Raw genomic sequence first — 15,863 nt, 5'->3', positions numbered from 1 at the left:
GACAGACACTTTGGGCAGAAGTCTGCAAGGACCAGCAAGCCAACCTGACAGCCAGTGTGACAAGAGTCAAGCAGGTATCTGGGAAGGGAAATCAGCCCAGGGGCTGGAATGCAGCTGTGACAGAACCCAGGCTTCAGCATAATGCAATGCCCTGGGTTTGCTCTGCAGGAACCTTCCTCCTCCAAACACAGAGAAGCCTGACCCTGACTCCCGTTCCCACCTGCCTCACCTGAGCCCCAACCCTCACCCTTCTAACCCGGCAGCCAACACACCTCAGATCAGGGCAGGTTCTCAGTAAAGAGGGACAGTGAATAGGCTGGTATGGTGCCAGAGCCTCCTCTTGGAGAAAGCGCTAACCTGCTGATGAGGACAGTTCTCTCTGGGGCCTCCAGCCAACCTCATTACGAGGAATCAGAGGCCCAGGAGAGCTGACCCGTAAAAGAGCTGTCCAAAAACAATGAAAAATCTATGTCCAGAGGGCCAGCCAGGAAGCTCATGTCTGAAGCCACCAACTCCACTCCCAAATCCCACCCAGTTCCTCCAGGCAGCACCCGTGCTGATGTCACCTGCCATGCTGCCAAGTTTCTCCCTATCCCTTCCTTTCGGCCAGGACCTTCCATCAAAGCTGAGCCATCCCCTCAGGGTCAGAGACAGTGACGCTGGAAGTGGCCTTGCAAAGCAGTGACATTCGGTCTTTGGCAGCCAACTGAAATGGGATCCTTGGAGGCCAAATCACTCCTCCCCAGGGCCACTCTGACTAGGCAGCCTGAACCCTGTTTACAGCCATGGCTGAAGTCCCCATGACACTCCAACCCAGCAGGGGCTGAATAAGGTATTAGCCACACAGGGAAAGGCACGGGATCCAGAAGGGGAGTGTTCCTATTGCCTTCTCCTGCCAACGCCACCAGAGGGAAATAACTGTGGCCAGCTGGAACCACAGCAGTGCAGAGGGCAGCCAGGAACATGACATTTTTCTAAGAGTCTCTGTATTCCCATCATTCCATACATGGGGTTCTGGGAGAGGGCTGTTCTTAACATCTGACCTGGAATCAGGAGCAGAATCCTTAAAGGGCCAGCTCTGCCTACAGCTCACTGTGAAAAATCTAAGCTTCAAACTAAATGAATACTTGTGGGCTCAAATCTTAGCTCCAACATGTATCAAATAGTGAATGATGTTGGTAAGTTATTTGTTCTTTTCAGCTTTGGCTACTTCTCCCTAGGATGGACATGGTAGTAGCTATTTCTCAGCAGTTCCATGTGGATTATGTAAACAGTACATATAACGGGCCTGGTACAATATTTGGTACTCAATAAATAGTAGCCATTACTCTCCTTATTAACAAGAAATGACAGTCAAGTCCATCTAGGTCAAGAATAAGAACTCAAACTGCCAAGTCTGAGTCAGAACTCAGGTCTGAGCCCTGGGACCCACAGGGTAGAAGGAGAGAACCAACTTCTTCCTTTTTTCTTTAAATATTTATTTGTTTGTTTGTTACTTATACAGTATTCTTCCTGCATGCATACCTGCACACCAGAAGAGCACTGGTGTGCAGATCTCATTATAGATGGTTATGAGCTACCATGTGGTTGCTGGGAATTGAACTCAGGACCTTTGGAAGAAGAGCCAGTGCTCTTAACCTCTGAACATCTCTCCAGCCCTAGAACCAACTTCTATAAGTTGTTCTCTGACCTCCATGTGTGCACGGTGGCCCTGTGTGAGTGGGCATGCATGCGCATGCACGTGCGCGCACACACACACACACACACACACACACACATTTAATGAAGTAAATTTATTAATTTATACAAAAAGAAAAAATAAGAACTCAAAAGTAAAGTGGAAGGAGATGAAACAGGAAGTATAAAGACTTGAAATGAGGGCTGGAGAGATGGTTCAGTGGTTGTGAACACTGGTTGCTCTTAGAGCAACCAGTTCAATTCCCAGCACCCACATGGTAGCTCAGAACCATCTATAATGGGATCTGAAGCCCTCTTCTGTCCTGCAGACATACATAAAGACAGAGCACTCATATACATACATGAATAAAACAAACAAAAAAGAATACATTAAAAAAAAAAAGACTGAAGTGAAATGTCTCCTTGCAACATTGCAGAAAACCACAATGGATCAAAATGCGGAGAACAAGTGCCCCTGACATATCTACAACACAGCTCCAGCAGCTAGGGCTCAGGGATCACAGCAGAACAGGGGGTGGAAGATCTTAAGAGCCAAGGAAAGAAGAAGTCTGCTGTGAGATTTCATCTCCTGGAAATGTCAGAGAAGCTAGACCCATGCTAGTCTCACCAACACAACTGCCTAAACAAGATCTGAACAAAGACACTGAACACATGCTAACATAGAAAGGAAAATCTCATGGAACCCCCACCTTAGATGTATAGCCAACTAAGGATTGCTGAGAACAGAAGAACAGTCTTCCCCAGGGTAGAACCCCCAAACTGGTTATCCAATACCAAATAGTCAGCCCTAAAATTATATACATACAAGAAAGATCATATGAGGCTGGGCAGTGGTGGCACATATCTTTAATCCCAGAACTCAGGGAGGCAGAGACAGGTGGATCTCTGTAAGTTAGAGGCTGGCCTGGTCTACAGAGAAAGTTCTAGAACAGCCAGAACTATACAGAGAAACCTTATCTCAGAGAGAGAGAGAGAGAGAGAGAGAAAGGAAGGAAGGAAGGAAGGAAGGAAGGAAGGAAGGAAGGAAGGAAGGAAGGAAGGAAGGAGGAAGGAAGGAAAAAAGAAAGAAAGAAGGAAGGAAGGAAGGAAGAAAGAAAGAAGGAAGGAAAGAAAGAAAGAAGGAAAGAAAATAAAGATTATACGGACTGAGCAAGTGATATTTATATATTTATGAATACACACACACCATATATATATATATACACACACACACACACAACAATTAAGTGGGTCTCTGTGAGTTTAAGGACAGTCTGGTCTACATAGTGAGTTCCGGGCCAGCCAGGGCTACAAAGTGAGATCCTGTCTCAAACAAACCAAAAAAATAGCCCATGAGTTGAAAGCGAACAGGAGAAAGGTGCATGGGAAGGGATGCAGGGAGGAATGGAAAGGGGGGAAACGACGTAATTAAATTTTAATTAAAAAAAAACATTTTTAAAAGGAAGACTGTCTCTGTTTACAAAGTAAATAATGCAGTCTCCAGAAAATGGTAAGGAGTCTACAAGTACAAGGTTGCAAGGCTAAAATACAAATATATGTCCTATTTCTAGTGTCAGCCAGATGGCTCGGTGGCTGGAGGGCCCTTGCTGCCAAGCCTGATGAGCTGAGTTCAGTGCCTGGTACCCACATGTAGAAAGGAAGAACGGACTCCTGAAAGCTGCCCTCTGACTTCAGCACACACGATATGGCACACACAACACAAACACACACAAAATAAATAAACGTAGAGGCTGGAGAGAGACGGCTCAGCAGTCTGGAGCCCTTTGTTGCTCTTGCAGAGGACTGTAGTTCAACTCCCAGCACCCACGTGGTGGCCCAGAGCTGTCCATAACTCTAGCTCCAGATCAAGCACCCTTTCCTGACCTCGACTGTACGTGCATACATGTAAGACATTCCTACATATAAAAATTTTTAAAAAAGTATAAAAATTTATTTCAAAGGGAGCTGGAGAGATGGCTCAGCAGTAAAGAGCACCGGCTATTGGAGCAGAAGACCCAGGTTCGGATCCAAGCACCCACATAAGACAGCTCACAAGAACCTGGAACTCTAGTTCTAGGGCAACAGACTCCTTCCCCTCCATAGGCACCTGCACATATATGGTAAACATACATACATTCAGGCACATTGAATAAATGAATAAATGTTTTGAAGTTAGACTGATTGATTCATTTTATGTCTATGAGTGTCTTTTTCTGCATGTATGGATGTATCTTATGTGTGTGCCTAGTGCATTTTAAGGTAGGTCAGAAGAGGGCATCAGATTCCCTGGGATGAAGTTAAGGGGCCACCATGTGGGTGCTGGGAACCAAACTCAGGGTCTCTAAAAGAGCAACAAGTGCTCTGAACCACTAAGCCATTTCTCTAGACCCAAATAAAAAATGAGGGGATGGCTCAGAAGATTAAGTATGTCTCATGTAAGTGTGAGTGTGGAGTCCGGATGCCCGGTGACCATTTAGATGCCCAGGTAAACATGGCACCATGCCTATAATCCCAGCACTTGGAAGGCAGAGACAGAGTCCTCAGAGCAAGCTGGTTAGCTAGACTAGCCAAATAACCATGCTTTCAGTTCTGTGAGAGACTCCTTTTCAGTACATAAGGTGCAAACTGGGCGGTGATGGCCTTTAATGCCAGCACTCAGAAGGCAGAGGCAGCTGGATCTCTGTAAGTTTGAGGCCGGCCTGCTCTACAGAATGGGTTCTAAGACAACCAAGGCTACACAGAGAAAACCTGTCTTGAAAGCAAACAGACACACACATGAATATGTACATACTCATGCTCTCATACACATGAGAACATGCATACATATATACCTCTGAAAAAAGAAAAGTTACCCTTATTTTTATTCAAAATAGCCCTGCACCAGAGATCAGTTCAAGCGGTCATTCACAGGAGAATGGATGAGCAGAGCAATCTCCCGCTGCGGTGGAACAATCCTGTGGTGAGGTGTAAGGCAGAACTGAGTGGTAACATGCACAGCAGTTTAGCTCAATCTCAAGACAGTTGCTGCGTGACATAAAACAGTACCTGATCCAGAACTCCATCCAGGAAACCATGAGCCAAAAATAAACCTCCCCTCTCCTTCAGTGATTATCTTGGGACTTTCTTCCAGCAACAGAAAGCTGACCAGCACACTAAAGAGCGTATGCTTCACAGACAAGGGACAATGGCTTCCGAAGCGTAAACTAACATCCCTCCCTCAGGAAGAGAGATTTGCCTTGTTTGCTTCGGTTTCTCAAGTGCTTGGGATGGTGAGTTTATGCTACCATACGTGAGGGTGCCACTGTGTTATACAAAAAGCCTCAAACTCATCAGCCTCCATTCTCAACCTCCCAGATAGCTAGGACTATAAGCATGAGCCACAGAGACATTGACTATATAAACAGTCTGGGGATTGCTATAAAAACAGATAGCTAAGGGCTGGTGAGGCGGCTCCTGCTGGCAAGCCTAAGGGCCTGAGGACCCGAATGGCAGGAGAAGGTCAACTCCTGCAGGATTCTCTCACTTCCACATTCGAGCATGCGTGTACACACACACACACACACACGAGCCTGCACACATACACTGAAAGTGAACAAACAAAACTGTAATTTAAAAAATAAGTATGATGTAGGTTTTCCCTGAATACTAAACAGGAACAACAGGCGCTGCAGGGACCTCAGGGGGGGGGGGGGGGGGGGGGGCACCAGGAAAGTCTCTCTGAGCGGGGGGGGGGGGAAGTGGGGGGAACCCAAACAAAAGCTACAGGTCCGAAGAGGACACCAAGGAGAGAGGTGCACAGCCGTGGAAGACTGCAATGGAATATCTGGTGGCAGCAGACAGTGAAGAAGGTAGAGAGACGTCACACCATACAAGAGAGGATCAGAGACTAACACGGAGAGGCCCAAGGGCCAGACCAAAGAGGACTCACTGACAGTTCCTGAGGGGTATTTAAAAGAGATTTTTGGTTTTTGTTTTGTTTTTAAAAGATGAGAGGAAGTTGCTGAGCATGGTGGCACACACCTGTGATCCCAGCACTGAGGGAGGCAGAGGCAGGCGGATCTCTGTGAGTTCAAGGATAGCCCGGTCTATAAATTGAGTCCAGGACAGCCAAGGCCACACAGAGAAAGCCTGTCTTAAAAGAGATGGGGGGGGGGGGGGGGAGGAAAAGAAGATACAACATGCAGGAGAGTTAGAGGAAAACTATAACAATCTTGTGTTGCCACAAGTAGCTAAAAAAAATTTTTTTTTAAAAGGCTGCAACAACAGCCATGGAAAGAAAGGACAGATGTTCCCGAGGCGAAGCTGAGAACAAGACCAAAAAAGCAAGCAGGGTCCATGGCTCGGGTTGAGGGTGAAGTGAGGAGCTGTCTGTCCTAACATAATCTGTGCTAGCTAGGCTTGCACAGCAGCCTCGCTCAACACACCAAACAACATTTGATAGGTCCAAACTTAGTTAAATATCTGTACCCCAAGGGAAGCAATTGGTGGCACTGCTGTGCTGGGCGAGAGCACCCAACAGCAAGCTATCAGGGTTACCCTTCGAATTCTACTCAATATTTTTATCAGTGGTTTCAGTGAGCGAACAGATGGTATGGCAATCAAATTCTTAGACAGCATAACCCTGGGAAAAATACCAAAGCTGGGATCCAAGGAGATCTCAACAGGTTGCAAAGATGAGCCCAATCTGATAGGCTCGATTTAACTGAGAAGGGTAGTAAGCTCTCAGCCCAGGCTGGAAAAACAAAAAAACAAAACAAAAAACCCACTGTATAAACTACTGTAAATGACTTAGTCAAACACAGTTCCTGCGTGAGCACAGCGCAGCTCTCAAAGCTTATTATCAATTCAGTCTACATAATACATGTCGGTGCGTCCTAGCAAGAAAAATAGCTCATCTCATCTCTGTCTATACAGAGCATGCCTGGAATACTCTGTTAAGTTGCACAACACATTTCTGTGTTTGTTTTTTATTTTTGTTTTTGAGATATCTCTGGCTGCCCCGGAACTCACTATGGAGACCAAGCTGGCCTCAAACTCACAGATATTCACCTACTGACACCCTGCCCCCGCCCCAGGTGCTAGGACTAGTGCCTGTACCATCACTCCTGGCTATGACTTACATGCATGACAAATATGTGGAGGTCAGAGGACAACTTTTAGGAGTTGATTCTATCCTTCCTTCACATGGAACCAGGAACTGAAATCAGGTGGCTGGGCTTGAGAGAAAAGCTCCTTACTTTTGCCGAACTGTCTCATCAGCCCCCACAATAAAGAACACAGAGAGGAAAACAGAAGCCAGAGATGGTGGTTCACCTCTGTAATCCCAGCACCAAGGAGGCTGAGGCAAAAGGATCACCTCAAATTCAAAGACAACCTGTTCTACACAGCCGGGGCTGAAGAGTGATACCTTAGCCAACATGGAAATTAAAAATAAATAAATAAAGGAGGAAAAAGACACAACAACAGGCTCTCAGAGAGCAGCAACCAGATGTAGAAACAATGAAAGGTAGCCAGCCTGGTCTATCAAGTGATAATAAGACTCAAAAAAAAACAGGAAAGAGCCTGGTGTGCTAGCACACGCCCACAATCCCAGCATCACCCCGAAGGCAGAGGCAGGCAAATCACTGTGAGTTTGAGGCCAGCCTGGTCTACATAGTGAGTTCCAAGACAGTCAAGGCTACACAGAGAAACCCTGTCTTGAAAACCAAAAAACAAACAAACAAAAAAGCAGAAAAAGATGAGAAGTGAGAAAAGAAGAATGGAGAAAGAGGAGACGGAGGAAGGAGGAGAACAAAGGAGAAGAGGAGGAAAAGAATACAGAAGTTAGAAGATGATACCCGACATCAAGGATTGCAACACTATAGTACTCAAAGCAATGTGGTATTGGCTTGGCATTTGAGAATCCAAAAATAGATCCAAACATTGTTGTACAATTGATTTTTAAGACAAGTACAAAAAGAATTCAGTAGGGGAAGGGAAGTCTTTACCAAAGGCAGCCAGAACAACTGAATATTCCAGTGGGAAGAAATGCCAACAATCACACATAGGACCTCATGACCTTCAAAAGCCTTTGCACAGCAAAGGTACCAGTCTTGGACTTGTTTGGTTTGTTTTCTTTTTTTCAAGACAGGGTTTCTCTGTGAGGCCTTTGTAGACAAGGCTGGCCTTGAACTCAAAGAGATCCACCTACTTCTGCCTGCCTGAGTGCTGGGACTAAAGGTGTGTGCCACCATACCTGGCTCAAAGGCAACAGTTAATGGTGTGACAAGACAGCCTACAGAATGGAGAAAGAACCTTTGCTAGATATATATCTGATGAAATATTAATATATAGAGAATACAAAGAACTCAAAATGCTAACCAACAGGAAATCAAACAACCCACTCAATAAATGAGCTTACAAAACAGACAGCTGGTTCGCAAAAGATGAAATGCAGATAGCCAGTAAACATACTGAAAACTTCCACCTTCACCAGCTGTCAGAGAAATGCAGATCTAAATTATATTGAAATTCCACCTCACCCGAATCAGACTGGCACTTGTTAAGAAAACAAGTAACAACAAGTGATGGCAAAGACATGGACAAAAAAGGACCAGCATCCACTGATGGAGGGAATGAAAACTGCTCCAGCCACTAAGAAAATTCAAATTCAAAACAGCCAAGTAGAGTGGCAATGCCTTTTATCCAAGCACTCAGGAGGCAGATGCAGGCAAATATGAGTTTGAAGCCAACCTGACCTACAGAGCAAGTTCCAGGATAGCCAGGGCTGGGTATAGAGACCCTGTCTTGAAAAAACAAAAACAAAATAAACAAAAAAACTTCAAGCTATATCTACCATATGACCCAGCTATGTAAGACTCCAAGTCAACACCACAGACAGTTGCACATCCATGTTGACCAGCACTGTTCAAAACAGCTGGGTTATAGAACCAGCCTCTGTGGGTGACCAACAGTGGAAGAATGGAGAAGAAAAATGTCCTACGTGTACACAATGAGATTTTATTCAGCCATGAAAAACAAAGTTATATCATTGCAGAAAAATGATATAAAATGGATAATATTGGAGAGAATCATATTGAGTGGATTACATCAGTGGAGAGGAATTTTAATTTAGAACATGGCTGCTCTGGTAAGAGATCACATCCAAAGACCTTTTAGTCTAGAATATAAACATGCCTTTAATCTTTAATCCAGGGGTCAGAGGCAAGCAGATCTCTGAGTTCAAGACCAGCCTGGTATAGAGCAAGTATCAGGTAAAGAAAAGCTTAGGTCCAGGTGTGGTATTACATGCTTTTAATCCAAACAATGAAGGCAAAGTTAGTTTGTGGAAGGAATAACCTATGTTTGAAAGTGATGTTTAATTAAGTGGCAGAAAAAGTGACGAATCAGAGAAAGATTTGACAGAATAGGATACACCCAACTCTCACAAGAAGGGAGAGGAAAGGGAAGCTACTTAAGGGGAGGGGGGGGAGTGAAAGAGAGAGAGAGAGGAGGTATTTTACCAGGACAGTAATAGAGTTAGTTTGAGGCCAAGCAGAGCAATTCAGGGGTTGAGAGACGCCAGATTGAATTAAGTTAGCTGGGAGAGGAGTTTGAGCCAGGCAGCTCAGAGCACAGTAAGAACAAGAAAAGGTGAGCTTATTAAGAAGTCTCAAAGGCTGAACACATTATAGCCCTAGTTTAAACTGTACCAAGGCTAGAAGCTTCCAGGACTAGGCCTAAGTTAGACAGAGGCAGGAAGCCTCCAAGACAACAATTGAAACAGTCAAATAAAAGTTCCTTTTACACACCAGGCTCAAACAGTGTTTATATTTTTCTCTCGTTTTTGGCTCCTAAATTTTACATAGATGCAAAAATATCTCTCTCTCTCACACACACAGGAATGACATGAAAGAAGCAAAACTATCTAGGACAGTGGTTTTCAATCTCTGTGTTTGCAATCCTCATATCAGATATTTGCATTACAGTTTGAAATAACAACAAAATAATGTTGTGGTTGGAGGACACCACAACACAAGGATCGGTACTGTATTAAAGGGCCGAAGCGTTAGGAAGGTTGAGAACCACTCATCTAGGAGAACAAAAGTGACCAACTGGACAGGGAGAAATGAGAGGGAGGGATGAGAAGGGGGTCATGGTCACTTTATAACAGACACTGATGTGAACTCATCCTTCTGTGACACAGGTTAGGTACAATGAATATATACAGTGAAGGAAAACGTCAGACTCGGGGGAGGGGAGCCTCCAATACGTGCTAAATGAAGTGAGCGGTCCCAAAGGGACAATCGTGATTTCTCTTTTATGAGTTTTCTAGAATGTTGAAAAACAATAGAGACAGAAAGTACAATGGAAGTTGGCAGGGACAGGAACAATGGTGAATGGAGAGTTTAACCATAGTTTCAGGTAATGAAAATGAAAAAAATTCTAGAAACGTATGGTGGTGAGAGGCGCACAATACTACGAATGTACTAAATGCTACAGAGCCTGTTAAAATGCTGACTTTCATGAAATAAGTATTTTACCACCATTAAAAAAAAAATCAGCAGCTGGGCATGATGGCGCATGCCTGTGATCCCAGCAGAGGAGGCAGAGGCAGTAAGATTTCTGGTTCAAAGCCAGTCTGGTCTACAAAGCGAGTCCAGGACAGCCAAAGCTACACAGAGAAACCCTGTCTCAAAACAAAACAAAATAAAATAAAATAACAAAACAAAAGAAAAGCAAATCCTGGCTCTGTCTATCATTTCCAAAGTGGTGTTCTCTCTTGAGTCTGCTGTCAGCTCAAGCAGGGCCATACTCTGGGAGTTCACCTTCCTGTCTCTCGGCAGTAACATCTTTCCTGGTGGTTTTTATTTGCCTTCTGCAAGGGCAGCCCCGCTATCTCAAGAATCTTCCTCAAGTGGATCCTTAAATTACAGAAACTGAGATGGCACACTTATGCTAAAACTCAAAGCAATCAATGAGATCTGCCAGGTTTAGGGAGCATCAAGGTCTGGTTGAAATCTGGCCTCACATGCCTCCACACACCTTGTGACCAGCAAGCACTGTTTACCACCATCTCAGCAGCCACAGGCAAAGCTGGTTATTATACAAACCCCTGATCACCAAACCACACAGCAGCTGGGTCTCCCGGAAGGAAAACATTCCGATTTCAGCCTAACCTTTACTTCACCCAGGCCAGCTTCCAAACTAGACTTTAAAACAGTTTTAAAGAACCCTTTTCAGCCTTTGGAATGTCTTTTCAGCCATGGAAGACATTATGGTGGAAACAACAGAGTCACAATAGCAACAAGACAAAAACCACCAACACGCCTATGGGAAGGTACAGAGGGGTGCCGGGTGCCTTCTCACTTGAATGTCAGGAATGTCCTTAGGGCCCTGTGGGTCTTTGTAGCTCACACCTCACTGGCCAGGGTGGGTTAAATAATACCTGGGGTGTTAGGCAGGCTCCATCTGACTGTTCCTCCCTCTCCAGTCGAGTTTGATTCTGGAGTAATGTAGGGGAAAAGTGCAGAGAGGAACCAGAGGACTGTGACCTTTATTGCTCATTTGTTCTTCAGGAGGTAAACCTTCCAAAAGGTTGGTTCTCTTCCCTGTGAGCTGGCACTCCCTAGCCACTTAAAATAGAAACGGCAAGTGTTTTCTGTTTTCTTTCCATCTCACTGGTCGGCCTCTTGTGGGCTAATCAACTGTGAGGTCTGGATACCAAAGGGGGTGAGCCGAGGTGGACATTCAAGGACAGTTACCTCTCAAACTACCTGGGGGCTGGCTATCAAAGGACAGCTTGTACCTCACCTCCGTAGTCCATGCAGTGCCCCCCAGAATCTAGGTTTCCCTGCGTGTAATTCTATCAAGCCAGAACATCATAGAAGTGGGAGCTAATAAGGCAGGTGAAATTACACTTCGCGTTTGTGGATTTTATTTGAACAGCTACCTCCTGCTCCAGGGTGAGTCCAGCTCCTACAGTGGCAGGATTCTGAAAGTGACTGTCAAAACTTTTTGATTCCATCAGTCGCTCTTTCTTGACTTTTTCGATACTGAACCTCACCTATGCTTCTGACTTCAGGGTTTCACAGCAGAGAAAAAGAGGGAATGGCACAGAAATTGCTTTACGGAACTGCAAACGCTGTAGTGCAAGGGTTGCTTCTGAAGAGTCTTTACGAGACGGCGAAAGCGGGAAGGCGCACCCGGACTGCAACGCTGCAGCCTTGCAATGAGCCACCCGTCCCTCACGGTGTCTATCAGCGGGGCCAGGCGCGCGCGGCACACTGTCAGCTCCCGCCCGGCGACCCGGCGCGCGCCAGGGGAGACAACCGTCTTTATTTGGGCCGGGGACACCCAGAGGCCTACAAATAAACACTCGTGGCATCACGATTGGCAGCCCCCTGGCCCAGGGCCCAGCCCACGACAAACCTGGGCCAAGGATCCTTTGTTGGACACAACCTTTATTTCTGACGAGGGACCCCCCGGCGAGGGGCAAACCAGGATAGAGAGGGAAAATAAGAAAACAAAAAAACCCCTGAGGACGCGAGGGAAGGAGACGGCCGGGAGTCGGAGGCGGGCGCGGTCCCTCGATTCCCGCAGAGGGACGCCCCTTTTGATGCCACTTGCTGGGTGCACGCCCCAGACACTCCTCGCCTTGGGTAAGAACTCGGAGGATGCAAAAGGTCGGGCCCCACGCCCCCTTGCTCCCCGCTTCTGGCCGCGGGCCTTTTCGTACTTACCCGGGCCCCTCGGACCGGTCTTCCTCGCCCGCGTCCTCTCCCCTCCCAGCCCCCTCCTCACTTCACATCCCCGCCTCCGGGGGCCGCAGCCATGTCCGTTATGGGCAACTCCGAGGAGGCTTGCCTCCTTGCCCCGACAACAGAGGCTCAGGCCAACCACCTAAAGCTCTGGACGCTGATTGGGTGAGATTCGAGATGGCGGAAGTTTCTCATGTTTTTATTGGCTGTTTCCTGTGCTAAGCTGTAACTTCAACCGCCCCTCTGGAAGCCTGGCGGAATTGTGAGGTAATTTACGCTGAAGTGAGACCTGGAAGTCTGGATCCTACCTTGAGCTCGATGCTACTGAGTTTTCAGCTCTGGAGAACCTGAGTAGAGGGGACCACGCAACTTCCTCCCCATTAGTTTTTCCACTAAATTGTTCTAAAGCCATGGGCAGGCAATTCCTTCCTCCCTTTATTAGTATTTTTTTTAATAAGACCCTTGCAAGATCGCCTTATCTCTATGTTCTTCAATTCTTTCTCCCTGTTTGTTAAAGTCTCTCAGGACTAAAAACTGCGTTCAACCCAAAGCTGAAGAGAATCAGTAATATTGTTATTTCACCCTCAGTTCTTTGAAATCTAAAGGGAAAAACAAGCTAAAAAATTGTTTTTCTAGATAATTACAGAAATCGCTTGGGAACCCTCTCTTGGGAAAACAAAATTAGCCTGTGTCAGTATTTACTTCCATTTTCCCAGAGTTCTAAGTCTGGAAGAAGAGTTGCTTAAAAAAAACACACACACAAAAAAACTGTTTATGAAGTTGGAAAGGGTCATAGCTGGCCCTGGGAAGAAAACCCCCCCTTCCTTATATTAACGAATTTAAGCATTTAATTAAAATTCCTCTTTTCAGCTAGACAAGAAGTCATTTTACTGATTTAACTGTTAAAAACTAGTTCAGCTGTTACCTAAAACACCCATACATTCATGGCTCTTTCCTTCCAACACAAAAATCTGCAGTTTTTCATTACAGATGGAAAAGTCTAACTCTCTGCACATAACATGAGGGAGTATTATGCATTTTCAGGTCTCATTTTCTGTCACATGGACTCACTACAGTCTCAAACATGATGGAGAACTTTGCCCAGTGGCCCTTTGAGCTTTTAAGTTTCTTTGTGGCTAATAACAGCCAATATGCAAATACATGCCTGTCAGAAAGTTTACCTCCAACACTCCCTTTCCCAGGCACCTTCCCTGTTTGTTAAACAGAACTGGTTAATTACTTGTTTTAGGTCTTTCTACTTCATTCCACAAAACATGGTACCCTTGGGAAATGTTGAGCATTCATCCTGCCTTTCTTAGTTTAGGGTTACTCTTGCTGTGACGAAACACTGAGACCAGAGAAACTTGGTAGAAAAGGGTTTATTCAGCTTAAGCTTCCACATCACAGTTCATCATCAAAGGAAGTCAAAAAAAGAACAGGGACCTGGAGGCAGGAGCTGATGCAGAGGCCACTTACTGGCTTGCTTCCCATGGCTTACTCATCTTAGAGAACCTAAGACCACCAGTCCAGGGACGACACCACCCAAAATGGGCTGGGCCCTCCCCATCAATCACTAAGAAAACGTCTTACAGGCTTAGGGAGGTATTTTCTCAGTTAAGGCTCTCCCCTTCTCTAATGACTCTAGCTTGTGTCAAGTTGTCATAAAACTGGCCAGTACAACTGAACCCTTGTCAGCTTGACACACAAACACATCACATTTCAATTAGACCTTTCCTTTCTCATTTATCCCCAAGATAGCATGTTATTAATATCACAATATTTTTATATTTATACATTACCTCAAAAATCCCAGTCCTTACAAATTCAAACACTTTAAAACTTTAGTCTCTTTAAAAATATCGTATGTCTTTAAAAATCCAAAATCTCTTTTAAAAGTTTAAGTCTTTCAGCTGTGGGATTAGGGGGAGGGGGGTTGGGGAATTAAATGCCTTCTTTCTTCAAGAGGGAAGAACCAGGGCACAGTCACAATATGAACAAAACAAAATCAAACTTCAACAGTGTAAATAACTTAGGGTCCAGTTATCTGTGATTTACTCATGATCTTCTGGGCTCCTCTAAGGGGTTTGGGTCACTTCTCTTGACTCAGTGGAGTCAAGCTGGAGCCACTCCAAGGTTGCTACTGCTCTTGGTGCTCATCTTAGGTACTGGCATGTCCAAAATGCTGGCTTCTGCTACAGCTGTACTGCACTTTAACCAATAGCAATAACCAATAATCTGAACTAGCTTCCTGATGTCAAGTTTCAGCTTCTCTCTGACTCCTCCAATCCCATGCCTTAAACTGCCACTGAAGGCAGTTCATCAATGGCCTCTCTAGGTGCCAAGCCTCAGCTGCTTTCCAGGACCTTTTCATGCCATCAAAACCAGCACCACCTGGGTGACTCTCACACTACCAAGTTCCGGTGCCAGCACGAGGTAGCACTTTGGCAGCCTCTGGACCACAGCTTGTGTGTTGACTCTCAGGAAACGCTTCCCAGAGGATTTCAACTTGATAGCAATAATCTCTTCTCAATCACAATTGATTCTTCAGCCCCAGCTGACCAGCATCCAGTTCCCAGTAAACAAAGGTTTTACTCTAGTGGTTGTGGCTTCTTATTAATCAAGCTATAGCTCACCAGACACCACAGACTCTTCATCTTCACACATAAGCACATGCGCGTGTGCGCACGCGCACACACACACACACACACACACACACATACCCTCTGAAACATCACAAGCCAGGTCTCCATCATCTGCACTGCCCTCAACATTCTCATTTTCCAAGCTCCTACAGAGGAGCTCGCTGAACTCTCTCAACACTCACTGGCTTTTCTAGATCAAAGTGCTTCTTCCCAATCCTCCCCAAAGTAACACTTTCAGGTCTGTAAAGGCAATACCCTATTTCTGTTACTAACTTGTCTTCATTAGGGTTACGAGAGTGTGATAAAACACCATGGCCAAAGTTCTTGGGAGGAAAGGGTTTATTCAGCGTGTGCTTCTACATCACAGTTCATCAAAGGAAGCTGGGACAGGAACTCCACCATGGCAGAGACCTGGAGGCAGGAGTGATGTACAGGAAGCCATGAAGGGGCTCCGCTTCCCGGCTTGCTTCTCATGGCTCGCTCAGCCAGCTGCCTTCTAGAACCCAGGACCACCTACCCGGGGATGGCTTCACTCACAATGGACTGGGTCCCCCCCCTACAAACGCCAAAAAAAAAAAAAAAAAAGTTCTACAGGCCTGCTCACAGCTTGATCTTATGGAGGCATTTGCAGTAACAGTTTGGAATTTTGGTTTCTTTAAAAACAGAAATAGGGCACTGGAGAGATAGCTCAGAGGTTAAGAGCACTGGCTGCTCTTCCAAAGGTCCTGTATTCAATTCCCAGCAACCACACGGCAGCTCACAACCATCTAGAATGAGATCTGTATACACAGTGAATAAATAAATT

General features: G+C 45.5%; 1 protein-coding gene across 1 annotated transcript in view; it reads right to left on the bottom strand.

The window, feature by feature from the left end:
- Tmem94 (transmembrane protein 94) overlaps positions 1 to 12,459 on the bottom strand; it is a 36,467-nt gene extending 24,008 nt beyond the window's left edge. Inside the window, exon 1 of the mRNA XM_055592047.1 lies at positions 12,399 to 12,459. The gene's annotated coding sequence lies outside the window, so the exon portion shown is untranslated. The remainder of the gene's footprint in view (positions 1 to 12,398) is intronic.
- Between the last annotated feature and the right edge of the window lie 3,404 nt (positions 12,460 to 15,863).

This window comes from Psammomys obesus, unplaced genomic scaffold (genome assembly GCF_907164565.1).
Source record: "Psammomys obesus unplaced genomic scaffold, mPsaObe1.curated_primary_1811, whole genome shotgun sequence".
Taxonomy (NCBI): Eukaryota; Metazoa; Chordata; class Mammalia; order Rodentia; family Muridae; genus Psammomys; species Psammomys obesus.
Note: the sequence above shows the minus strand (reverse complement) of the source record. Positions and strands in the feature narration are given on the sequence as shown.